At 48.8% G+C, this 25,382-nt stretch overlaps 1 protein-coding gene and 1 pseudogene across 1 annotated transcript in view; both read right to left on the bottom strand.

The window, feature by feature from the left end:
- The window catches only part of LOC142210357 (uncharacterized), a 341,635-nt gene that overhangs the window by 91,202 nt on the left and 225,051 nt on the right, over positions 1–25,382 (bottom strand). The gene's annotated exons all lie outside the window — the stretch shown is intronic.
- LOC142210348 (uncharacterized) overlaps positions 1–25,382 on the bottom strand; it is a 257,779-nt pseudogene that overhangs the window by 72,165 nt on the left and 160,232 nt on the right.

The raw sequence follows: 25,382 nt of genomic DNA, 5'->3' as shown, positions 1-25,382 counted from the left end.
CTAGATGGACTGCAGCCATCTTCTTTAGGCCTGGAGAACTGATTAAGACACAAGATGGTGGTGTATCAAAAGAGTTCTAATTTTATTATAAGAAAAAGGTAGTTTAAATACATTACAGACAAAGAGCTGGCTTGGCTATTCTAATCAGTACAACATGATTGGTTATAGAGATATAAGACAAGCCTGGCACATGACTATTGGCTGAGGCTCATTATAATCTGCATCTCATTATAGCTTTCCACACTGGGATGGACTTTCCCATGAAACAAAGATGGATTCAAAATACTTATGTGTGAGCTAACATCCCAGACTGTCTATATGTATATATCATGGCAAAAGAGATAAGATGACATACTCCAACCTGATTTACAATAAGCTACATAGACTCTGTGTCTATACCCACTCTAAGTGACCTTCATATACCATAAAATATGACAAAGTGCCCAGATACCATAAGATTAATACTTTTGTTGGTTATGTGTCCATACACATGTAAAGGAGATAAGAGATATACAAGTCAGTTGCATCTTCTCAAAATGAGGCCCTTGAGAGATAAGGATTAGCAACCTATGCGTTAACGTTCATTATCACATTCCTTAAAGTCTAACAAGGGGCCTCCTTGACTTAAGCAGAAAAATACATACTTATACAGTTTATATGTGAAAGAGTATCAAGATGGCTCACAAAATACAAAGATGGAGGACTTAACTCTAACAACAGCTCTACACCATACACATTATACACACACAGCTCTGCTCCGTACACATCATACACACACAGCTCTGCTCCGTACACATCATACACACACGGCTCTGCTCCTTACACATCATACACACACGGCTCTGCTCCATACACGTCATACACACACAGCTCTGCTACATACACATCATACACACACGGCTCTGCTCCATATACGTCATACACACACAGCTCTGCTTCATACACATCCATCAAGGCGAATACACGCCTTGACCTTGTTCTGCGAAGGGAACAGGCTCCAATGCACCATACCGTTTTGCGTAACAAATTCTTCACTGTAAGATCCACTTTTGGGGGAGGTCCCCACAGATTCAGTTCGGATGGTACAATTGGAAACTCTAGTGGCTAAGTGGGCCCTTTCGGGCTGTTTCCACTCATGCTCCATGACCGTAGTCAGAGCAGCGTCCGCTTGGAAGGTTCTTTGCCCCCAGAGGTGGACGCGGAGGGCTCCCCATCAGCATCCAGGTGCCCTCTTGACCGGATGGATGTCAGCAGCTTTGATGAACTTTCCCAGTGGAAAATAGGTCTGCGGGAAACAATAGACTCCTCGTCCCGCCATGGAGTCCTCCTCTACATGAAGTCATTCCATGGAGGGTAAGGAAAGTGAGTGTCTACCTGTACGCTGTTTTTTAGTGAGCTGAGCCATGGAGCTATGGATATCCTCTAAAGAATCCTCCAAGATAAGAGAGAGAGGATGCTTACAAGAAGTGAGGAGATGCTTCCACTTTTATTCCAGATCCGTACTCACCAAACCACCTCCTTGTGGAGGGTCTTTAATCTGTGTCTGTAAGATGCTTCTGCTCATGATGCTCCTACAGGAGCAGAGGTAGCAGGTAGAGATGAGCGAACACTAAAATGTTCGAGGTTCGAAATTCGAATCGAACAGCCGCTCACTGTTCGTGTGTTCGAACGGGTTTCGAACCCCATTATAGTCTATGGGGAACATATACTCGTTAAGGGGGAAACCCAAATCCGTGTCTGGAGGGTCACCAAGTCCACTATGACACCACAGGAAATGATGCCAACACCTCTGGAATGACACTGGGACAGCAGGGGAAGCATGTCTGGGGGCATCTAACACACCAAAGACCCTCTATTACCCCAACATCACAGCCTAACAACTACACACTTTACACACTCAATACCACCTCTCTGACAGTAGGAAAACACCTTGAAACATGTGTATTTGGCACTTGCAGTGAGGAGAGCTTGTCACCAGCAGTGAATTTGGCCCTTGTAGTAAGTTGAGGTTGGCACCAACATTTGTTTTGAAAATCAGGGTGGATTGAGCCTCTAACCAGCAGAGTTTGGGCAAATTCATGGTGGAGGGAGCCTCTAAAAACCCCAGTTTGGACCAATTCATGGTGGAGGGAGCCTCTAAAAACCCCAGTTTGGACCAATTCATGGTGGAGGGAGCCTCTAAACAGCCCAGTTTGGACCAATTCATGGTGGAGGGAGCCTCTAAACAGCCCAGTTTGGGCAAATTCATGGTGGAGGGAGCCTCTAAAAACCCCAGTTTGGACCAATTCATGCTGGAGGGAGCCTCTAAACAGCCCAGTTTGGGCAAATTCATGGTGGAGGGAGCCTCTAAAAACCCCAGTTTGGACCAATTCATGGTGGAGGGAGCCTCTAACCAGCCCAGTTTGGACCAATTCATGGTGGAGGGAGCCTCTAAAAACCCCAGTTTGGACCAATTCATGGTGGAGGGAGCCTCTAAACAGCCCAGTTTGGACCAATTCATGGTGGAGGGAGCCTCTAAAAACCCCAATTTGGACCAATTCATGGTGGAGGGAGCCTCTAACCAGCCCAGTTTGGACCAATTCATGGTGGAGGGAGCCTCTAACCAGCCCAGTTTGGGCAAATTCATGGTGGAGGGAGCCTCTAAAAACCCCAATTTGGACCAATTCATGGTGGAGGGAGCCTCTAAACAGCCCAGTTTGGGCAAATTCATGGTGGAGGGAGCCTCTAAAAACCCCAGTTTGGACCAATTCATGGTGGAGGGAGCCTCTAAAAAACCCAGTTTGGACCAATTCATGGTGGAGGGAGCCTCTAAACAGCCCAGTTTGGGCAAATTCATGGCGGAGGGAGCCTCTAAAAACCCCAGTTTGGACCAATTCATGGTGGAGGGAGCCTCTAAAAACCCCAGTTTGGACCAATTCATGGTGGAGGGAGCCTCTAAAAAACCCAGTTTGGACCAATTCATGGTGGAGGGAGCCTCTAAACAGCCCAGTTTGGACCAATTCATGGTGGAGGGAGCCTCTAAACAGCCCAGTTTGGGCAAATTCATGGTGGAGGGAGCCTCTAACCAGCCCAGTTTGGGCAAATTCATGGTGGAGGGAGCCTCTAAAAACCCCAATTTGGACCAATTCATGGTGGAGGGAGCCTCTAAACAGCCCAGTTTGGGCAAATTCATGGTGGAGGGAGCCTCTAAAAACCCCAGTTTGGACCAATTCATGGTGGAGGGAGCCTCTAAAAAACCCAGTTTGGACCAATTCATGGTGGAGGGAGCCTCTAACCAGCCCAGTTTGGACCAATTCATGGTGGAGGGAGCCTCTAAAAACCCCAGTTTGGACCAATTCATGGTGGAGGGAGCCTCTAAACAGCCCAGTTTGAACCAATTCATGGTGGAGGGAGCCTCTAAAAACCCCAATTTGGACCAATTCATGGTGGAGGGAGCCTCTAACCAGCCCAGTTTGGACCAATTCATGGTGGAGGGAGCCTCTAACCAGCCCAGTTTGGGCAAATTCATGGTGGAGGGAGCCTCTAAAAACCCCAATTTGGACCAATTCATGGTGGAGGGAGCCTCTAAACAGCCCAGTTTGGGCAAATTCATGGTGGAGGGAGCCTCTAAAAACCCCAGTTTGGACCAATTCATGGTGGAGGGAGCCTCTAAAAACCCCAGTTTGGACCAATTCATGGTGGAGGGAGCCTCTAAAAAACCCAGTTTGGACCAATTCATGGTGGAGGGAGCCTCTAAACAGCCCAGTTTGGGCAAATTCATGGTGGAGGGAGCCTCTAAAAACCCCAGTTTGGACCAATTCATGGTGGAGGGAGCCTCTAAAAACCCCAGTTTGGACCAATTCATGGTGGAGGGAGCCTCTAAAAACCCCAGTTTGGACCAATTCATGGTGGAGGGAGCCTCTAAAAAACCCAGTTTGGACCAATTCATGGTGGAGGCAGCCTCTAACCAGCCCAGTTTGGACCAATTCATGGTGGAGGGAGCCTCTAAAAACCCCAGTTTGGACCAATTCATGGTGGAGGGAGCCTCTAAACAGCCCAGTTTGGACCAATTCATGGTGGAGGGAGCCTCTAAAAACCCCAATTTGGACCAATTCATGGTGGAGGGAGCCTCTAACCAGCCCAGTTTGGACCAATTCATGGTGGAGGGAGCCTCTAACCAGCCCAGTTTGGGCAAATTCATGGTGGAGGGAGCCTCTAAAAACCCCAATTTGGACCAATTCATGGTGGAGGGAGCCTCTAAACAGCCCAGTTTGGGCACATTCATGGTGGAGGGAGCCTCTAAAAACCCCAGTTTGGACCAATTCATGGTGGAGGGAGCCTCTAAAAAACCCAGTTTGGACCAATTCATGGTGGAGGGAGCCTCTAACCAGCCCAGTTTGGACCAATTCATGGTGGAGGGAGCCTCTAAAAACCCCAGTTTGGACCAATTCATGGTGGAGGGAGCCTCTAAACAGCCCAGTTTGGACGAATTCATGGTGGAGGGAGCCTCTAAACAGCCCAGTTTGGACCAATTCATGGTGGAGGGAGCCTCTAAAAACCCCAATTTGGACCAATTCATGGTGGAGGGAGCCTCTAAACAGCCCAGTTTGGGCAAATTCATGGTGGAGGGAGCCTCTAAAAACCCCAGTTTGGACCAATTCATGGTGGAGGGAGCCTCTAAAAACCCCAGTTTGGACCAATTCATGGTGGAGGGAGCCTCTAAAAAACCCAGTTTGGACCAATTCATGGTGGAGGGAGCCTCTAAACATCCCAGTTTGGGCAAATTCATGGTGGAGGGAGCCTCTAAAAACCCCAGTTTGGACCAATTCATGGTGGAGGGAGCCTCTAAAAACCCCAGTTTGGACCAATTCATGGTGGAGGGAGCCTCTAAAAACCCCAGTTTGGACCAATTCATGGTGGAGGGAGCCTCTAAAAAACCCAGTTTGGTCCAATTCATGGTGGAGGGAGCCTCTAACCAGCCCAGTTTGGACCAATTCATGGTGGAGGGAGCCTCTAAACAGCCCAGTTTGGGCAAATTCATGGTGGAGGGAGCCTCTAACCAGCCCAGTTTGGACCAATTCATGGTGGAGGGAGCCTCTAAAAACCCCAGTTTGGACCAATTGATGGTGGAGGGAGCCTCTAAAAACCCCAGTTTGGACCAATTCATGGTGGAGGGAGCCTCTAAAAACCCCAGTTTGGACCAATTCATGCTGGAGGGAGCCTCTAAACAGCCCAGTTTGGGCAAATTCATGGTGGAAGGAGCCTCTAAAAACCCCAGTTTGGACCAATTCATGGTGGAGGGAGCCTCTAAAAACCCCAATTTGGACCAATTCATGGTGGAGGGAGCCTCTAAACAGCCCAGTTTGGGCAAATTCATGGTGGAGGGAGCCTCTAAAAACCCCAGTTTGGACCAATTCATGGTGGAGGGAGCCTCTAAAAACCCCAGTTTGGACCAATTCATGGTGGAGGGAGCCTCTAAAAACCCCAGTTTGGACCAATTCATGGTGGAGGGAGCCTCTAAAAAACCCAGTTTGGACCAATTCATGGTGGAGGGAGCCTCTAAACAGCCCAGTTTGGGCAAATTCATGGTGGAGGGAGCCTCTAAAAACCCCAGTTTGGACCAATTCATGGTGGAGGGAGCCTCTAAAAAACCCAGTTTGGACCAATTCATGGTGGAGGGAGCCTCTAAAAAACCCAGTTTGGACCAATTCATGGTGGAGGGAGCCTCTAACCAGCCCAGTTTGGACCAATTCATGGTGGAGGGAGCCTCTAAAAACCCCAGTTTGGACCAATTCATGGTGGAGGGAGCCTCTAAACAGCCCAGTTTGGACCAATTCATGGTGGAGGGAGCCTCTAAAAACCCCAATTTGGACCAATTCATGGTGGAGGGAGCCTCTAACCAGCCCAGTTTGGACCAATTCATGGTGGAGGGAGCCTCTAACCAGCCCAGTTTGGGCAAATTCATGGTGGAGGGAGCCTCTAAAAACCCCAATTTGGACCAATTCATGGTGGAGGGAGCCTCTAAACAGCCCAGTTTTGGCAAATTCATGGTGGAGGGAGCCTCTAAAAACCCCAGTTTGGACCAATTCATGGTGGAGGGAGCCTCTAAAAACCCCAGTTTGGACCAATTCATGGTGGAGGGAGCCTCTAAAAACCCCAGTTTGGACCAATTCATGGTGGAGGGAGCCTCTAAAAAACCCAGTTTGGACCAATTCATGGTGGAGGGAGCCTCTAAAAACCCCAATTTGGACCAATTCATGGTGGAGGGAGCCTCTAAAAACCCCAATTTGGACCAATTCATGGTGGAGGGAGCCTCTAAAAACCCCAGTTTGGACCAATTCATGGTGGAGGGAGCCTCTAAAAACCCCAGTTTGGACCAATTCATGGTGGAGGGAGCCTCTAAACAGCCCAGTTTGGACCAATTCATGGTGGAGGGAGCCTCTAAACAGCCCAGTTTTGGCAAATTCATGGTGGAGGGAGCCTCTAAAAACCCCAGTTTGGACCAATTCATGGTGGAGGGAGCCTCTAACCAGCCCAGTTTGGGCAAATTCATGGTGGAGGGAGCCTCTAACCAGCAGAGTTGTGGGAAAGCAGGGTGGAGGGAGCCTCTAACCAGCAGAGTTGGTGGAAATCAGGGTGGAGGGAGCCTCTAACCAGCAGAGTTGGGGGAAATCAGGGTGGAGGGAGCCTAGTATTAGCAGAATTGTGCAACGCTTATGGTGGATGAGTATGAGGATGCGGAGGAATTGGAGAGGTTGAGTACAGACATGGAGTTTCATGTTGGGGTGCTTTACACAGGTGGGCACAAAAATGAAGGCTCTATCCAGTGGTGGTTCATTTTTATCAAAGTGAGCCGGTCGGCACTCTCAGCTGACAGACGGGTGCGCTTGTCAGTGATGATGCCACCGGCTGCACTGAACACCCTCTCAGATAGGACGCTGGCGGCAGGACAGGACAGCACCTCCAAGGCATATAGGGCAAGTTCAAGCCACAGGTCCAACTTCGACACCCAATACGTGTAGGGCGCAGAGGGGTCGGAGAGGACAGGGCTGTGGTCGGAAAGGTATTCCCGCAACATGCGCCTATACTTCTCACGCCTGGTGACACTAGGACCCTCTGTGGCGGCACTTTGGCGAGGGGGTGCCATCAAGGTGTCCCAGACCTTAGACAGTGTGCCCCTCGTTTGTGTGGACCGGTGAGAACTTGGTCGCCTACTGGAGGAACTGCCCTCCCTGCCGCCAACGTCACATGCTGGAAACATCTCCATCATATTCTGCACCAATTGCCTGTGGCAAGCATTGATGCGATTGGCCCTCCCCTCTACCGGAATAAAAGACGAGATGTTGTTTTTATACCGGGGGTCAAGGATAGCAAAGATCCAGTACTGGTTGTCCTCCATGATTTTGACAATACGCTTGTCGGTTGTAAAGCACCCCAACATGAACTCAGCCATGTCTGCCACAGTGTTAGTTGGCATGACTCCTCTGGCCCCACCGGAAAGTTCAATCTCCATTTCCTCCTCATCCTCCATGTCTACCCATCCGCGCTGCAACAATGGGACGATTCAAAGTTGCCCGGAAGCCTCCTGTATCACCATCACATCATCGGACAACTCTTCTTCCTCCTCCTCCTCCTCCTCCTCCTCCATTAAACGCGATGAAGCGGACAGATGTGTGGACCTACTCTCCAGCTGTGACGGATCGGATGCTATCCCTGACTCCTCTGTGTGATCTGAGTTATCCCTGATGTCAATCAGGGATTCTCTCAGAACACACAAGAGCGGGATTGTAAGGCTCACCATCGCATCCTCAGAGCTCACCCTCCTTGTGGACTCCTCAAACACCCGTAGGATGTCACAAAGGTCTCTCATCCATGGCCACTCATGGATGAGAAACTGAGGCAGCTGACTTTGTGGCACCCTAGGGTTTTGTAGCTGGTATTCCATCAAAGGTCTCTGCTGCTCAACCACTCTATTCAACATCTGAAACGTTGAGTTCCAGCGTGTGGGGACGTCGCACAAAAGCCGGTGTTGTGGCACATGCAGGCGTTGCTGGAGAGATTTTAAGCTAGCAGCGGCTACTGTCGACTTGCGAAAGTGGGCGCACATGCGCCGCACTTTCACCAGTAGCTCTGGAACATTGGGGTAGCTCTTTAGGAAACGTTGCACCACTAGGTTGAAGACGTGGGCCAGGCATGGAACATGTTGGAGTCCGGCAAGCTCCAGAGCTGCTACCAGGTTCCGGCCGTTATCACAAACGACCATGCCTGGGCCCAGGTGCAGCGGCTCAAACCATATTGCCGTCTCATCGAGGAGGGCATCCCTCACCTCGGAGGCAGTGTGCTGTCTGTCCCCCAAGCTGATCAGCTTCAGCACAGCCTGCTGACGTCTACCAACGCCAGTGCTGCAACGTTTCCAACTCGTAGCTGGGGTCAATCTAACAGCGGAGGAGGAGGCGGTGGCGGAGGAGGAGGCGGTGGCGGAGGAGGAGGCGGTAGAGGAGGAGGAGGAGGGGGGTGTTCTTCTCGTGTCCCTGCCAGGAATGTTAGGCGGGGAGACGAGGTACACCGGGCCAGTTTGGGAAGCAGTCCCAGCCTCAACTACATTCACCCAGTGTGCCGTCAGTGAAATGTAGCGTCCCTGTCCGCATGCACTTGTCCACGCGTTGGTGGTCAAGTGGACCTTTGTGCAAAGCGCGGAACTAAGGGCCCGCCTGATGTTGAGTGACACGTGCTGGTGCAAGGCGGGGACGGCACACCGGGAGAAGTAGTGACGGCTAGGGACGGCATAGCGAGGTGCCGCAGTTGCCATCAGGTCCAGGAAGGCGGGAGTTTCAACAAGCCGGAACGCCAACATCTCCTGGGCCAGCAGTTTAGCGATGTTGGCGTTCAAGGCTTGCGCGTGTGGGTGGTTAGCAGTGTATTTCTGCCGCCGCTCCAATGTCTGAGAGATGGTGGGTTGTTGTAAAGAAGCGCCTGATGGTGCCTTTGATGGTGCAGGAGAAGGAGATAAGACAGGAACAGGGGAGGATGAGGGAGAAGTCAACAAAGTGGCGGAGGCAGATGAAGTGGTGTCCTGGCTCGTCCTCTGGAGTGCATCGCCAGCACAGTCAGCAGTGGCAGTGGCAGAGGCAGAGGCAGTGGCAGAGGCAGTGGCAGTGGCGTGAATGGCAGGCGGCCTTTGTCCTGCCGTTGCTGCCTGCCACTGATTCCAGTGCTTGGATTCCAAATGACGGCGCATTGAAGTGGTGGACAGGTTGCTCTTCTCAGAGCCCCTAATCAATTTCGAGAGGCAAATTGTGCAGACAACACTATATCTGTCCTCGGCGCATTCCTTGAAAAAACTCCACACCTTCGAGAAACGTGCCCTCGAGGTGGGAGTTTTTCGGGGCTGGGTACGAACTGGAACATCTTGGGAGATTCCGGGTGTGGCCTGGCTTCGCCTAAGCTGCTGACCTCTGCCTCTGCCTCTAGCTACCCTTTTTGGTGCTGCACTTGCCTCAACATCCACACTACTTTTCCCCGCTTGACATCCCCCCTGTCCAGGTCGGGTCAGTGTCCTCATCATCCACCACTTCCTCTTCCAACTCCTGTCTCATCTCCTCCTCCCGCACAATGCGCCGGTCAACTGGATGCCCTGACGGCAACTGCGTCACATCATCGTCGATGAGGGTGGGTTGCTGGTCATCCACCACCAAATCGAACGGAGATGGAGGAGACTCTAGTGTTTGAGCATCTGGACACAGATGCTCCTCTGTTAGGTTCGTGGAATCGTGACGTGAAGAGGCAGGTTGAGGGACAATGAAAGGAGCGGAGAACAGCTCTGGGGAGCAGGGACAGTTGGGGTTATTGTTCTGTGAAGCTTGGGAATTTTGGGAGGAAGGAGGACAAGACTGTTGGGTAATAGGAGGAGAGGAGGCAGAGTCTGACTGGCTGCTGGACAATGTGCTGTAAGCGTTCTCTGACAGCCATTGCAAGACCTGTTCCTGGTTCTCGGGCCTACTAAGGTTTGTACCCTGCAGTTTAGTTAATGTGGCAAGCAACCCTGGCACTGTGGAGTGGCGCAATGCTTGCTGCCCCACAGGAGTAGGCACGGGACGCCCTGTGGCTTCACTGCTACCTTGCTCCCCAGAACCATTCCCCCGACCTCGCCCACGGCCTCGTCCACGTCCCTTTCCGGGAGCCTTGCGCATTTTGAATTCCCAGTTAGAAATTGGCACTATATACCAGTAGCAAAAATTGTGGGTGCACGTAACCCCAATATATTCTTTGAATTCCCAGTCAGACAATGGCACTATATACCAGTAGCAAGAAATGAGGGTATTTATAACCCCAATATATTCTTTGAATTACCAGTCAGAAACTGGCACTATATGGCAGTAGCAAGAAATGAGGGTATTTGTAACCCCAATATATTCTTTGAATTCCCAGTCAGAAACTGGCACTGTATACCAGTAGTAAAAATTGTGGGTGCACGTAACCCCAATATATTCTTTGAATTCCCAGTCAGACAATGGCACTATATACCAGTAGCAAGAAATGAGGGTATTTATAACCCCAATATATTCTTTGAATTCCCAGTCAGAAACTGGCACTATATGGCAGTAGCAAGAAATGAGGGTATTTATAACCCCAATATATTCTTTGAATTCCCAGTCAGACAATGGCACTGTATACCAGTAGTAAAAATTGTGGGTGCACGTAACCCCAATATATTCTTTGAATTACCAGTCAGAAACTGGCACTATATGGCAGTAGCAAGAAATGAGGGTATTTGTAACCCCAATATATTCTTTGAATTCCCAGTCAGAAACTGGCACTGTATACCAGTAGTAAAAATTGTGGGTGCACGTAACCCCAATATATTCTTTGAATTCCCAGTCAGACAATGGCACTATATACCAGTAGCAAGAAATGAGGGTATTTATAACCCCAATATATTCTTTGAATTCCCAGTCAGACAATGGCACTGTATACCAGTAGTAAAAATTGTGGGTGCACGTAACCCCAATATATTCTTTGAATTCCCAGTCAGAAACTGGCACTATATGGCAGTAGCAAGAAATGAGGGTATTTATAACCCCAATATATTCTTTGAATTCCCAGTCAGACAATGGCACTGTATACCAGTAGTAAAAATTGTGGGTGCACGTAACCCCAATATATTCTTTGAATTACCAGTCAGAAACTGGCACTATATGGCAGTAGCAAGAAATGAGGGTATTTGTAACCCCAATATATTCTTTGAATTACCAGTCAGAAACTGGCACTATATGGCAGTAGCAAGAAATGAGGGTATTTATAACCCCAATATATTCTTTGAATTCCCAGTCAGAAACTGGCACTGTATACCAGTAGTAAAAATTGTGGGTGCATGTAACCCCAATATATTCTTTGAATTCCCAGTCAGACAATGGCACTGTATACCAGTAGTAAAAATTGTGGGTGTATATAGCCCCAATTCTATTGCTAGGGGACTTGCAGGGTATTTCTGGGGTGAAGGTGGGGGGGCACACCGTTGGAACAGGTATCGGGGGTATATATAGGGTATACGGGAATACACTTTCAGTGTATTCCATTCAGGATCCTGGGAAAGCTGGGTTGCGGCGATTGAGCCCGTCAGTGCCACGTTACACTGACAAGCTTCTCCCTGGAATTTAGCTCTTATAAGAGCTGTTGGTTGTCTTCTCCTTCCTATCCTAGCCTGTCCCTGCCTACCCAGAATCTAAGCCCTAGCTAGCTGGACGGAAACCTCCGTCCTCGGTGAATTGCAAGCTCAGAATGACGCGAACCTGGGCGGCGCTGTTCTTTTAAATTAGAGGTCACATGTTTTCGGCAGCCAATGGGTTTTGCCTACTTTTCTCAACGTCACCGGTGTCGTAGTTCCTGTCCCACCTACCCTGCGCTGTTATTGGAGCAAAAAAGGCGCCAGGGAAGGTGGGAGGGGAATCGAGTAATGGCGCACTTTACCACGCGGTGTTCGATTCGATTCGAACATGCCGAACAGCCTAATATCCAATCGAACATGAGTTCGATAGAACACTGTTCGCTCATCTCTAGTAGCAGGTACTCAAGGCAGAGGGAGCCACCCCTAGGAGGCCAGTAGCCGAGTCAGGCAGATGCCACAGATGGCTGCCCAAGTAGCCAAAAATGAGATGAGTGCAGGTAGTCAAGCAGACACAGTAGGTGTCAGTAGGAAAATGGCAGGCAGCCCACAGGCAGATGACAGCTGGCAGATCCAGTCCTCGGGTAGAGTACAAACAGTATTGAACCCTAGAGCTGGTGCACTCAACATAAAAGTCCGTTTCCCTACAGACTGAACCAAAAAAACAAAACTTTTTTTTTTTAAAGATTAAGTTCGCCTCTTTCAGTAGGGCTGGAGATCTGGTGCCGCCTTGCTTGTTGAGGTATATCACGGTGGTCATATTGTCTGACCGTACCTTCACTGCCTTCCCTTTACGAAAGGGGGCAAAGTGACATAGAGCCAGGTAAACCGCTCTCAGCTCTTTCAAATTGGAGGTTCCTTCCTCCGCATTCCTCCAACGACCTTGTATAGTCCTGTCGTCTAGGTGGGGTCCCCACCCCATATGGGATGCATCTGTTGTCAACAGGGTCCAACAGGTTGAACCGAGGACCTACTGTGTTTTCGGTGTCTCCACCATCTGAGGGAAAGACAGGTCTTTTTTTTTTGTTTTAAAGGGAAGACTTGTTCACTCACAAGAGCAGACTTGGTACACCTTCAGCTTACCTCAGCTGAGCTGTGGGAGTTGCTGAAAAAAACCTCACTGTATCTGACAGGTTGCTGTTCACATTAGCTGCGCTTTAAGGCAGTGGGTTTTTTTTTTTCTTGGCCAGACAGGTGCACACAAGTCATAGCAATCGTATAGGCCATAGAAATAGATATTAGTGCTTTATACTTTGCTGAAAGCTCCCACAACTGGCAGGTGGCACAGGCCATACCAAAAAATATTAGTGCCTTTAGACTCTGCACTGACATAAAGGGAAGCTGAGGCTACCACAGCCAATTGAAACACAGTTAGGTCGGCACAGGCCACAGCAATATAGACACTAGAGTTCCAGACTCTGTACTTACATAAAGGTAAAGCTGAAGCTCCCATACAACTTCCACAGCAGACTGCAACACAGGCAGGTCACAAGCCACAGCAATATAGACACTACTGCTCAAGACTCTGCACTGACATAAGAGGAAGTTGAAGGTTCCACAGTCAGCTGTAACACAGACAGGCACACACAGCTGACAGAGTGCCCATAGCAATAATATCAGTGCCTTTAGTTTTTGCACTACGCACAGAAAAAAAAACTGGAGACTCCGCTTTACCTTATTTCTGGGCAGTAACTGAGCTGTAACAGCTGAACAATCAGAACACCCAGCAGGTAAGACAAAACCTAAATCTTTCCTTCAGAAGAAAGAAAGGGAAGAAAAGAAAGAGGAAGAAGGATTTACAAACACCTTCTTCTCCTCCACCACCCGTCAAGTCACACAGGACAGAAAAAAACACAGGAGGGGGGGGAGGTCTCTCGGCCTCTTAAGGGTAAGTTCACACTGAGTAATCGCTAGCTTATTTTGTAGTGTAAAATTACACTTGTAAACTTTGCTATTCCATTGACTTCAATGTGTTTTTTTTTATTTTATGTTGTTACGTCCGTCATTTTACGGACGTAAAATTACATCTGTAAAATGCCATTGTTTTCTATGGGCGTGTGTTTTTTTTTTTGCGTATACGCGCATGTGTGTTACGTTTACGCGGCGTATACGCGAGTAAAAAAACCAAAAAGGCCAACCCATAATCATAACTGTTGTAGTCGAATTGACTATATCATGGCTCAATCAGTCAGTCCAAATTAATAAGCATGTTTAAACTACTAATAATGATACAGACACTGAGTTCCATATCACATCAGCCATGCTAGCCCCTTAGCCCAGCTCAGCACAACTGACTCTTTATTGAAAAGTACACACACTTTAGAGACAAAGAAAGGAGGGGTTACTGCCCCCTTGGCATTCCTGAGCTGCTGTCCATCTCCCATTGGCTTCAGACCTCTGACATCCAGCTGGGCACCACCTCCTTGCTGTAACCTGAAGACTTCTGCCTCTTCTACCATGAGGTAGAAGACAGGATATAGACTCCATCTTGGATTCAAAGTCCTTTGTCTCAGAACTGTAGGAAAAATTAGTATTTCCAAAACACATCATACATATAAAGTATATGAAACTTGATTCATGTTCTCAGACTTGACAGTAGCAGTAGCAGCCTGTTGCCATACAGGCCCAAAGCCTGTGCTAGCGGTAACAGGCTATTACTACTACCACAGGCTTTGGGCCTATATGGTAATATCCCAGACCATGTGACATCTGGGATATTACCATTTAGGCCTGAAGCCGGCTAGGATTAACATTGGATCCCGGAGAGGTGAGTAGAACTGTTTATTATTTTCTCTCACCTCCCCTGGGGCTCCGATTATTATACTCGGGGGTCTGAAAAGACCCCCCGAGTATAATAATAGCGGCAGTGGGATCACAGATGTGGCTCAGGCCAACTCACTGCCGGCCTTCGCGGCCTATAGTATAAGGTGACGCGGGGTCGGCAGTAAGCAGGCCTGGGGAGGTTGGTAAATAGGCCAATACCTGCTGGGAATACTTCAGCAGGTAGCGGCCTATTATAAAACAAACAATAAGTTCTCATACTTACCGACCTCGTGCTGCCGATGCTCCTCTTCTGCCGCCACTGCTCCTGCGTCTCAGCATAGGGGGCGTGATGACGCCGCCTGTGCTGAAATGCAGTAAGACGTCATCGACAAACGCCGGGTGTGGGCCTGAACTAACGTGGCCACGTCACCTGGCATGTGATGTAGCCGGGGGAGGGGGCCGGGACTGGAGCGGAGGCCCGATGCAACCGAGTCAATACGGTTGAGTCAATTACCATATTTACTCGAGTGGTAATTTAACTGGTCCTCAGTAAAAGACATCTGTGGGAGGCCGCTGGAACAGTGCTGCTGCCGATAGGTGGTTGGTGAGGCAGCGCTGTCTCCCTGGCCGTCTTAAGATGTTTCCAAGGCAGAGAAGATGCTCTGGAAACATCTTGGGGCAGTCCTGGAGGCAGCGCTGCCCCAGCAGCCTCCCACAGGTGTCTTACACTGCGGACCAGTCATGTGACATTTTCAATTACCATATTGACGCGAGTATAAGCCGAGGCGCACTTTTTCAGCACAAAAACTGTGTTGAAAAACTTGGCTTATACTCGAGTATATATGGTATTAGATTAAAAATGCACCAGTCAACATATGTTTTTCAGGATTTTTTTGCTGTTACAAGGCTGGAAATTTGCACATATATTAGGAAAACAAACTTTAAAAAATCCCTTTAACAGACAGAATTTTTTTCAGATTAGCAGGCTTCGTCACTATTTATTGGGTAACCGAAAAAAAAACCTTTCATCTGTAATATAATAATAATTGAAGACACTTTGTAGACAGTCACAAATCAAAGTGCTCTAATTTATTAAATCTGACTAAACTTCATTCTACTTCTCCTACGCTTATGATTTTCTAGCTCTATTGTAAGTTTTGCTGCTGTGTTACAGAAGAGTAATTGCTTTGGCTCATGCCGTGATATATAACTTGTACATACCTTGAGTATCACAGCATCTTCCTGCCCACAGCATCTTATATACTTATAGTAAGCGTTTCTCCTGTCCTGATTTCCTGTGCTTTGACCCATTGGCTAGATCTCTGTTCCCTGAACTCCACTTTGTACTTCGTGGCTCGAGCCACAAGGGTCTATGAGCATTAGTAGACAATGCCATGGCCTTAGAAGACAACTGAAACTGCTGCAAGGAAGCTTTGTTCAGAAAATCAGCTCCTAAACAGATGTTCTTCATGGATGACAAGCCATCTCTGGAAACTCCAGAATCAATATCTTTCCATAACTGGGATAGAATCCTTTTGCTCCTTCACTGAGTCTTGGACATATTCCTTTACCCAAATTACTACATCTTTGGTGGGCGGTTCAGCAGAGGGACCCTTGGGACGACAGTGATGGCAGGTGTTCTACTCGTATATGTCAGGTAGTGGAATCTTAAAAACTCTGCAGGAGAGATGTGTGCAGTTGGAAGGTGTTTTTCTTCTAAAGGACTCCCCATCACATCCTCCATTCCCCATACGTCAAACAGCAGCACAACGGATGGGGAGGTAGCAAGAAAACCCCCCTAGGGCGGGACTTCCTGCCAGACTGATGATAATATGGAGCAGCCGAAGGCAACTGCCTCCGCGCTAAAGCAATCTAGCCAATAATGCGTTACAAAGGTTAAGTGTGAACTCCAAGTTGCTGCTGAACAAATTTGGTCTAATGAGACAGAGTGTCTCTCTGCACAGGATGTGGGACAGCTTGGTCAGAGTGTGCCCGGACAAACTCATAGGAGGTAGCCCCTGAGAGTGAAAAGCCTGAAAGATGGCTTCTTTGATCCATCTAGTTAAGATTCCTTTGGAAGCGTTCGCCCCTTTATATCTGCCAGATAAATTCAGGAGTAGATTTTTAGCTTTTCTGAAATACCTAGTACGCTCCAGGTAGGTCTGCAAACATCTCTTCAAATCCAATGTATTCCACCTCTCTTCCTCCTGAGAGGTTGGAGAAGGGAAAAAGGTGGGTAGGGAGATTACGTGATTTATATTTTGACCTGAAGGGACTTTAGGTATAAAGCCTGGGAGGTACCTTAATTGTACCCTATCTGGAAAAAAACAATAGATATGGCTCTGAAGCTGCCAAGGCCTGTAGTTTCCAGCGCGCTTTGTCAAAGTCATGGCTAGGAGAAAAGCCACCTTGTAGGAAAGAAATTTTAGTTCCGCTACTTGTAGTGGCTCAAAGGGAGCCCCACAGAGCCCCTGCAGCACCGTGGCCAGATCCCATTATGGGACTGGGCCCTGAACGGATGGCCAGAGCCTAGCGGCCCCTTTAAGAAGCTGACTGATGAGAGGATTCTGAGATAGTCTGACACCCAATACGGCCGAAAGAACAGCTATATGTATCTTTAATGTTGCCAGAGTAAGGCCTTTGTCAAGGCCACTCTGCATGAATTCCAACACTGATTCTACCGCTGAGCTAGAATGTTGGTTATCTGTACACCATTGATGGTAGATCCTACCAATTCTCATGTAGCTCCTGTTAGTGGAGTCTGCTCTTTAACAGGCCAAAGTTGCTTGCACGGCCTGTGATAGTCCTCTATGTCCGTATAGGGTGCGGTCAACCTCCAGGCTGTCAGGTTGAACCTCTTCAGGTCCTGGCAGAGCCAGTTGTTCTGGGTTACCAAGTTGTGAAGAAGTGGAAGCCTCCAGTAATTCCCTCGACTCATCTGCATGAGGGGGGTAAACCATGCCCTTTTGAGCCAGAATGGTATGATCGTAATCACCGAAACCTGGTCCCGTTTGATCTTGGTCAATACCTTTGACACCATGGGAAGTGGAGGGAAGATGTACACCAGCCTGAACCTCCAAGGTATTGAAAGGTCATCTACTGCCAAGGGATTGTCTTCCTGATAGAGGGAACAAAACCTCTTCACCCTGGCATTGTACTGGGTGGCCATCAGATCCACCTCGGGGAGACCCCACTTCTGAGTCAGTTGGAGAAAGATGCTCTGGTTGAGGGACCATTCGCCCGATATTGTTTGGCCTCTGCGGAGCTGGTCCGCCAGCACATTCAAGTGTCCCTTTATGTGCACCGCACTGAGATGGCTTAGATTTTCTTCTGCCCAAGAAAAAATCTGATCCGTCAGCTTGAGAAGGGGAGGAGATCTTGTGGCTCCCTGTTTTTTCAGGTAAAGAACTGCTATGATGTTGTCTGTTCTGATTCTGACTGCCTTGCCGCGACTGGGCGTAGCGTAGCAGGGCCCGGTAAATTGCGCATAGTTCACACCAATTTTATGACTGGGATCTCTCCAGCTGATTCCACATCCCTCACGCCAGGGTCTCCCCCAGATGCGCTCTCCAACCATGGAGAGAGGCATCTGTCGTCAACAGGGTCCAGTCGGGCTGGACCGTGGATATCAATTTTTTCAGTAGGGACCACCATCGCAGTGATCGACGGGTTCTGATTGACAACTGGATAGGCTTCTCCAGCCCCGAGGGGCTGCGGCTCCATACCTTGAGGATCTCGCTCTGCAAGGGTCGCATATGCCATAGTGCCCATGGTACTGCATCCGCAGCCGCCAACATTAATCCTAAAACCTTCATTGCCGTTCTTACCTGAACCTTCCGCGTACCCGCCAGATGATGTACCACCCGACAGATCTTCTCTTTCTGATTGGGAGGAAAAGATATCTCCATCTTCCGGGAATCTAAGATGAATCCTAGAAACTGGATTCTGGTGGAAGGGACAACCACAGACTTTTGCCAATTTATTAGCCATCCTAGTTCTTCGAGGAAGGCGATGGTAGTCCTTAGGTGGGCAGCGAGAACCTCTGCTGGCTGGGCCTTTAACAGCCAATCGTCTCGGTAAGGTACGATAAAAATACCCTGGATTCGAAGAGCTGCAACGACCATGGCCACGACCTTTGTAAAGGTGTGGGGAGCCAAGGATATCCCGAACGGAATAGCTGTGAACTGTAGATGACACAGAGTACCGTCCAGCACAACCACAATCCTCAAGAATCTTCTGTGTGGCGGAAATATCAGGACATGCAGAGGCGTCCCTTAAGTCTAAGGTGACAAAACTGTCTCCGACTTGCAGGAAAGGTAGAACCGACCTGATGGTTTCCATCCGGAAATGGATCTTGAGGACATGGTGGTTGAGAGATCTTAAATCGACTACCATTCTCCAGCCTCCTGAAGTCTTTGGGACTAGAAATACTGGAGAATACACACCGACCGATTGCTCTTCCAGAGGCACCGGCTCTAGAGCGCCTTTGTTCAGGTACTCCTGAATGTCCTTCTCTAGAAGAACCTGTTTGTGACCAGACAAAACGCGGGTTTTTACAAAGTTGTCGGGGGGTGAAAAATGAATTTTATTCTGTAGCCCAAATTGACGAGCTGAAGCACCCAGGGGTCCTGAATATGATGGACCCCGGCCCCCGAAAAAAAGAGAAAGGCAACCTCCTACTGGAACAGGGGGTCGGGCAGAGGGGGAGGAGGGAGAGGACAGTGGGCGTCAGAAAGACGCTTCTGAAAGCAGCCTCTGGAGGAATATGGCCTAGAGAACCCTCTCCCCCTAAATGAAGGCCCAGTTTTCCCCCTAGAGCTTTGGGGAAGACTTTTCCCCTTGCTATCAGCCAACCCCTCCATGATGGAGTCTAACTCTTTACCATAGAGTCTGCCGGTTTCAAATGGGAGGGAGTAAAGATTGTATTTTGAAGTGTTATCTGCCCTCCAGGGCTTTAACCACAGAGGACGTCTTGCTACAGAGGATAACGTCATCGCCTTTGCCGTGATCTTCACCTGGTAAAGAGATGCTTCCGCCATGGAGGTGGAGGATAGAAATGCCAACAAATCATCTCGAGGTACTCCCAAGTCAATATCTCTACGTAACATAGATATGTTATTACGCAGAAACTGGACCACCTCACTAGTTGAAATCCCCATGGAGGTTTTAGCTGAAGCTGAGGTGTAGATGCGGCGCAGAGAACCCTCTGTGCGTCTATCCATCGTGTCCTGTAAATTTGAACCAACTCGCGGTCTTTTGGCGAGTTGAGAAATGGATTCTTTAATTTCTCGCATCGACTCCTCCACATAGTAAGCTTAATTTACTGCTGGTAATGAACAAGCTGCAACACAGCTGAGAAAATGTCAGTAACAGGTAAGACTAAAGACTGGAATATAAACCCAGATCTTTCTCTCAGAAAGAAAGAAAAAGGAAAATAAGAAAATAAGAAGGCTCTAAGACACCTTCCTCCAAACCATACAGGAGGCTAAAAAGCCTCCTCCACCTGTCCCACACACAGCAAAGAAAAAAACACAAGGGGAGGTGTGATGTCCCATTCCCTTTAATAGTCCTTGCAGACCGAGATGGTATGGACATTTGCATATAAGGTAAAGAGTTTCCTCCCCCTTCATTCCTTCTATATATTACCAGAGCCAGCACACAGGGGGTCTATTAATGCGCCATCTTGTGGATGTTTTGTGAACTACACCCGCCTATACTTGCCATTGTAATTTGAGTTGTCAGTGTAAAGGAATGTCCAGTATGATCAGGTGACCTTCAGGACCAATCAAGCTCCCTTGACTGACCTGGAGGAGGAGGAGTTACAGCCCCCTCTAGGGGGGTTGGGGACCTTTTGTCTGTGTCTTTTGTGTGGAGTTAGCTGTAGACTCAGACATGTGGAGCTGAAAATGGCAGCCAAGTCTCAGGGCACTCCAAACAGAGATGTCTTTTCCTCTGTACTCAAGATTCTCCTCAGAGAGCGTTTTCCTCTGAAACTCCAAGCCTACAAGCACTAAAGTTTACGGACCTGTTTTATCCATACATCTGGGACGTCTACACGTATCTCTCTATTCAAGTAAGTCTTTGGGACAAATCTATATTTAGGAAGCCCATAGCTATTCTGGAAGAAATTGAGGGTCCCCCACTGCTGAAAATTGTATTTGCTCTTCTACATACGTGTACCCAGTTTGTTGAGGACTAACCCCCTGGATACAGGCCATCTTTACAAGTATATACAAGTTTAACTACCCAAGCAACTACTAATTAAACTATCCAAAGCATTCTTGCTCCAAGTCCCATCACTTGCTAACTGGACACTACCTACAAAGAACGCTGTATTGTATGTGAAGAATTACTCCATATGCACATTTGTATTACCTTGTCCTGCTAGTAAAAGAGCAACGGCTACCCCTGAGACCTGGTTGTCTGTTGTCATTGTCAGATATCACGTGGGGGTGGGTAGTTGGGGACATCAAAAAGGAGATTTTGTGCACATTTGGGACCTAGGGACCCCCTAAAAGCCGGCCACATCTGATATATTACCCGTGATACCAGCCCTAGCCCTCCTGAGTGTTACAGAGGGAGGTCTTCCGACCTCTTATAGGGGAGGTTTTCTTTTATTAAAAATTCCACCTGTCCTAATTGCACGCAGGGGCAGGAATACCCCATCTGTTGTGCTGCTGTTTGACGTATGGGGAATACAGAAATTTAACTGGGACTTTGTGGAATGGTGTCAGCAGAACCACCTCAGGACTAATGCTGGGAAGACCAAGGAGATGGTGGTGGACTTTAGTAAGTGGAGGAGTTCTTTGAATCCAGTGGACAGTCATGGCACGAGCATTGAGATAGTCAAGAACTATAAGTACCTGTGTGTGCTCCTCAATAATAAAGTGGGGACTCAATAATAAATTTGACTGGGCTGATCACCTTGATGCACTGCACAGAAAGTGCCACCGCTGGCTTTACCTGCTCAGGAGGCTGAGGGCCTTTGGAGTCCAGGGGCCACTTCTTAGCGTCTTTTTCAACTCTGTGGTAGCACCAGCCATCAGTGGCCTGCTGAGGGAGTAGCATACCAGCCAGGTATAGAAATAGACCTGACAGGCTGATTAGAAAGGCTGGCACTGTCCTTGGGAGCCCCCTGGACCCAGTACAGGTGTTGGGTGACAGAAGGATACTGACCGTGGTGAGCTCCATGCTGGAGAACAACTCAATCCCATGCATGAGACCATGATAGCACTGGGCAGTACTGTCAGTGACCGACTGATTCACCCCAATTGTGAGAAGGAGCGCTATTGGAGATCCTTCATCCCAACCATGATCAGGTTGTATAATCAACATCAGGCTAAGCGAAAATCACTCTGCACAGAGAACTAAATGATCCCCCGGTCGGTGTCCCCAGCTTCAGTTCCCCCCGTGTAGTAACACTCACCTTGGTCTCCTTCGCTCTTGTGTGTGCTGGCTGACTGCATACACTTCGGGGCCGGCTGCCTATGTGTCCTATATGAAGCACAGCAAGCTCCGGCGTCTGGTTGCTATGACGCTGGAGCTCACTCTGCTACATAAACGACACACAGGCAACAGCACGAGAAGTCTATGCAGGCAGCCAGCACACACAGGAGCATAGGAAAGAGACAAAGGTAAGTGGTACTACACAGGGGCCACTGTAGGGGGGGGGCATGAAGCTGGGGGCAGAGATGGGGGGACATGAGACTGGGGGGCAGAGATGGGGGGAAAGAAACTGGGGGTAGAGATGGGGGGCCATGAAACTGGGGCAGAGATGGGGGGACATGACACTGGGGGGCAGACATGGGGGGGAGAAACTGGAGGCAGAGATGGTGGGGGAGCATGAAGCTGGGGGAAGAGATTGGGGGACATGAGACTGGGGGCAGAGCTGGGGGGAAGAAACTGGGGGCAGAGATGGGGGCGCATGAAGCTGAGGGCAGAGATGGGGGACATGAGACTGGGGGCAGAGATAGGAGGGAAGAAACTGGGAGCAGAGATGGGGGGCATGAAGCTGGTGGCAGAGATGGGGGGACATGAGACTGGGGCAGAGATAAGGGGGAGAAACTGTGGGCAGAGATGGGGGGCAAGAAACTGGGGGCAGATGAAGTTAACTGGGGGCAGAGAAGGGGGGACATGAAGCTGGGGGCACAGATGGGGGGAAGAAACTGGGAGCAGAGATGGGGGGACAAGATACTGGGGGCAAAGATGGGGGGGCATGAAGCTAGGGGCAGAGATGGGGGGACAAGATACTGGAGGAACCGATAGGGTGACAAGAAATATAAGCGGTTCGGCACCACCACCAACCCGCAGACGAAGTTGCGGGTAACTGCTAGTTATAGAATAAAATAGAAAGTTATCACTCTCATCCACAAGGCTCTCCATAATGCCGCACCTCCCTACATTTCCTCCCTCATCTCTGTCTACCGCCCAACCTGTGCTCTCCGCTCACTCAATGACCTAACACTTACATCCTCTATTATCAGAACCTCCCACGCTTGTATACAAGACTTCTCCCGAGTTGCACCACTTCTCTGGAATGCTCTACCCCGGACAATCAGATTAACTCCCAATTTCTACAGTTTCAAACGCAAACTAAAGACACATCTTTTCTCACAGGCCTATCACAATTTCTAACGTAAACCCTTCCGTACTATAATTAAAATCCCCAAAATTTAACCTTCCTCTGTCCCCGCTCCCACATTACCCCACATGATATGATGTCTTTTCAGGCTAACTTTATTTGTCCAAGCTCCATCCACATGTTACAGGACATTCTTTGTAATGTATCTTTCTGTCTGTATTTGAACCCTACAAATTGTACAGTGCTGCGGAATATGTTGGCGCTATATAAATAAAATTTATTATTATTATTAAGTGGTAGAACAATTTCCAGAACTCTGGAAGACAATAGCAAGCTATATAGTCTGGATCTCATGGGAAAAAAAAGAGGACGGACTAGCAAAAACAATTTCTTAAATAGTGATACTGTTCTTTCTATAATGGATTCTTCATGTAGCTGGCTACTTCCTGCTTCCAGTAGTTTAAGAACAGAATGGTGGAGTCATTCGAGACGTCATTTCTGGTGAAGACATGACTGGCGATGGAAAACTTCATATTTGGCACCAAAAGATGCGCTGAAAGTCACAACATCATAGAGGCCCCAAAGCCAGATACAGGAAAAAAGGAGGCTGAAGACACAGCCTGCCCAGGTCTAACTAAAAATGCCACTGGGATTGAAGCTGGAGCTTCCCAAGGTGCAAGTGAAGCCCAGGGGAACGCCGGCAAAAAAAAAAAAAGAAAGCCCCACCGGCAGCTCAATGAAAACCCGGAATAATGTTACAAAAAACTCAGCGCCGCACCTCCCATGAGGTGACCTGAAGCGACCGCTTTAGGCGGCGCTATGCCAGGGCCTCGGGAGGGCGGCATTTTTGCTGACCTAAGCCAGTCCAGGACAAGCTGTCCTGGACTGGCTTAGCGTCACCATGTCTGCAGCCCGACACGGGAAGCGAGCGGTGTATTGGGGCGGCGCAGCTGGATGCAGCGCTGCTCCAGCGGCCGCCCCTCACACTCAGGCAGAGAGCAGGTCCTCTCCCTGCCTGCTCTCTGCCTGCGAATGCCGCTCCTGTTACGATACTGGTGATACAGCTGGAATCCGATAGCCAGGAAGGACGGCAGACACAGCGGAGTAGGAGACTTGGTTGATGGATAGCCAGAGGTCAGTGCACAGAGTGGGTAGTCGGATGAAGCCAGGAGTCGGTACACAGAGCGGGTAGTCGGGTGAAGCCAGGAGTCGGTACACGGAGCGGGTAAGCAGGATAAGCCAAGGTATACTGAGCAAGAATACCTCAGAGCTAGAGGACTGGGAACAAACACAATACTCAAGCATTGGTTATAATATGCTCTGGGTATATATAGGCCTAAACAGGAAACAAGATGGCTGCAAACAGGAAACAAGATGGCCATGGTCATGAAGCAATACTCGCCACATTAACTGTGGGCAAGAGTCAGGGAACAGCAGCCTCCAGTGGTAGGAGTAATAATGACACCTGAATAGCGGCCACTAGTGGAGATCCTTGGAACAGTATCTTCACATGATGAAACAGAGGTTCTAACACACAGATTCTGACAGCTCCCTCGGCTCGGCCTTGCCCCCTTTCTGCTCGGCCCCGCCCCTTCAGCTCCACCCCTCCTCTGGGGGGGGGGCTTTCTGACGCCGCTTCAGGCAGCAGAAAGCCCAGGTTCACCCCTGCCCAAACTGTCCCACTGCACAGAACAGAAAGAAATACATTGGGAGGGAAGTTCTTCCTTCCTTATATTGTGTTGGGGAGGGGGAGGTCCAATTAATTAATTATGCACATTAACGGTTCCATTGTGTCCGGCCAGCACACAGGGGCAGAAATAACCCCATCATTGTGCTGCTGGTGGGACGTAAACACGAATAATGGTGCATCCTTAAGATTTAAAGGGGCTCTATCACTGGGAGAAGTAATTTTTATCTAAACACATACTTGCATAGGCTTTAGAGATGCTACTTCACACCTACCTGTAGTATGTAAATTGCCTCAGTGGTTTCTGAATAAGTCCGTTTTTATTAATATGCTAATGAGCTTTCAGCCAGCTCAGGAAGTTCCCAGCAGCCTCCTCTCTTCTATTATCTCCTATGTGTGTGAGGCAAACAGGAAGCTGAGTCATCAGCAGCAGCAGCAGTCTCCCATAGGAAACAACAGGAGAGGAATGCACGATGTATCGTGCACCAGACTAATTAACATATGAATAAAAACGGACTTATTCAGAAACCACTGAGGCAATCTACAGTGCCTACAAGTAGTATTCAACCCCCTGCAGATTTAGCAGGTTTACACATTCCGAATTAACCTGGCATTGTGACATTTGGACTGTAGATCAGCCTGGAAGTGTGAAATGCACTGCAGCAAAAAATGTTATTTCTTTGTTTATTTTTTTTTTAAATTGTGAAAAG

The sequence above is a fragment of the Leptodactylus fuscus genome, chromosome 6 (genome assembly GCF_031893055.1).
Source record: "Leptodactylus fuscus isolate aLepFus1 chromosome 6, aLepFus1.hap2, whole genome shotgun sequence".
NCBI classification, from domain to species: Eukaryota; Metazoa; Chordata; class Amphibia; order Anura; family Leptodactylidae; genus Leptodactylus; species Leptodactylus fuscus.
Note: the sequence above shows the minus strand (reverse complement) of the source record. Positions and strands in the feature narration are given on the sequence as shown.